At 47.4% G+C, this 2,228-nt stretch overlaps 1 pseudogene; it reads left to right on the top strand.

The window, feature by feature from the left end:
- Window positions 1–495: 495 nt before the first annotated feature.
- On the top strand, window positions 496–2,228 carry LOC139432947 (piggyBac transposable element-derived protein 4-like; annotated as a pseudogene).

The raw sequence follows: 2,228 nt of genomic DNA, 5'->3' as shown, positions 1-2,228 counted from the left end.
TGTGTGTGTGTGTGTGTGTGTGTGTGTGTGTGTGTGTGTGTGTATATATATAAACAGAGACATAACCTCACATTACAGTGTATAGTGCAGAACTACAATTATCTACCAGCAAAATGGCCAAAAGATATTCTGCTCAGAGAGCCTTGGAGCTAATAATGGGTAAGAGTGAGTGGAATGCATTAGAAGAACACGGTGAAGTGGGACAGGAAGACCTTTCTGAAGATGAGGATAATGTGGAGGTAAACTCAGAATTTGACAGTGAATTGGAAGATGAACTTGACTCAGAGCCAGCTGCTGGAAGACCCCCCACAGCCAGCCGCAAGAAGACCCCCACAGCCAGCCGCTCAAGGACCCTCACAGCCAGCCGCAAGAAGACCCCCACAGCCAGTCACAGTAGGAGAAGAGGTGAAGACATACATGTCAAAGAACGGCAAGATTGAATGGTGTTCATCCCCAATAAGTGAGCCCACTCGCTTGTCTGCAAATATAATAAGGATGGTACCCGGGCCGACACGAATGGCAGTGACGCATGTTCATGACATCAAGTCATCATTCCAGCTTTTGATGCCAGACTCAATACAAAACATCATATTGGACATGACCAATCTTGAGGGGAGACGGGTTTTTGGGAAGGAATGGAAAGAGTTGGATATTACACATGTGCATGCATACTTTGGCATCCGTATTCTTGCAGGTGTGTATAGGTCAAGAGGGGAGCCCACTGAGAGTCTGTGGGATGCTGAAACAGGGAGAGCCATTTTCAGGGCAACAATGTCTCTTGAGACTTTTCATATTTTTTCAAGGATCATCAGGTTTGATGACAGGGAGACCAGACCTGCTATGACGGAGGGACAAGTTGGCAGCAATCCGCACAGTGTGGGACAAGTGGGTGCAGCGGCTTCCATCCCTCTACAACCCTGGGCCAAATGTTACTGTGGATGAACGGCTTGTGGGGTTTAGAGGCCGCTGCCCTTTCAGGCAGTATATTCCCTCCAAGCCAGCAAGGTATGGAATAAAAATCTGGGCTGCCTGCGATGCTGTATCATCCTATGCATGGAATATGCACATGTATACAGGGAAGCCAGAGGGAAGAGTGCCTGAGAAAAACCAAGGGGCAAGAGTGGTGCTTGACATGGTGCAGGGCCTCAGTGGCCACAATGTCACCTGCGATCATTTGTTCACATCGCACAGCCTGGGACAAGAACTTCTCAGAAGAAAAGACACAATGATTGGAACAGTACGAAAAAACAAGACAGAGCTTCCCCCATGCATCTTCTAACGGTGAAGAAAAGGCCAGTTCATTCCTCCGACTTTGTGTTCACAGACAACACTGCCCTGGTATCCTACATACCAAAAAAGGGCAGAAATGTCACTCATGAGCAAGTTACACAGAGATGCAAAGATCAGTGGCCGTGAGGACCGTAAGCCAGATATAATACTTGATTACAATGCCACCAAAGGAGGAGTAGATCACTTGGACAAGCTGCTGTCCTGCTGCAGGTGCCAAAGAAGGACCTTGAGGTGGCCACTTGTGATATTCTACAACATCCTGGATGTCTCTGCTTACAATGCCTTTGCACTTTGGATGGCAATAAACCCAGAATGGAACCAAAAGAAGCTCCAAAGAAGATGCATTTTTCTGGAGGAGCTTGGCAAGGCACTGGTGACACCTCACATGCAGCGTACACAACACATGCCGAGGAACCCAGCCTCTGTTGCTATATTGAGAAAGATGGTGGCAACTCCTGCTGCTACACCTGCACGGCCAACACAACCACAACCTGCAGTGCCTGAAGTAAGTGGTGTGTGTGTGTGTGTGTGTGTGTGTGTGTGTGTGTGTGTGTGTGTGTGTGTGTGTGTGTGTGTGTGTGTGTGTGTGTGTGTGTGTGTGTGTGTGTGTGTGTGTGTGTGTGTGTGTGTGTGTGTGTGTGTGTGTGTGTGTGTGTGTGTGTGTGTGTGTTTTTTCCAGTGTTAGGAGATGAGGTGAAAACAATTTCTGAACTAATACATATTTTACTGTTCTAGATTGCACTCTGTGCCGGCAAAAGGAAGTGCTGTGAGGTCTGTGGACCCTCAAAGGACTCCAAGACACAGACAACATGCAGCAACTGCAACAAGTACATCTGTGCTATACACACGAAGAAGTTCTGTACATCATGTGTTTCCTAAACGGACTTGCCCATTGACTCACATGATGTTCTGCAGCGTCACTTCATCAATATATTTTT

Source organism: Pseudochaenichthys georgianus, chromosome 23, assembly GCF_902827115.2.
Source record: "Pseudochaenichthys georgianus chromosome 23, fPseGeo1.2, whole genome shotgun sequence".
Classification (NCBI taxonomy): domain Eukaryota; kingdom Metazoa; phylum Chordata; class Actinopteri; order Perciformes; family Channichthyidae; genus Pseudochaenichthys; species Pseudochaenichthys georgianus.
Note: the sequence above shows the minus strand (reverse complement) of the source record. Positions and strands in the feature narration are given on the sequence as shown.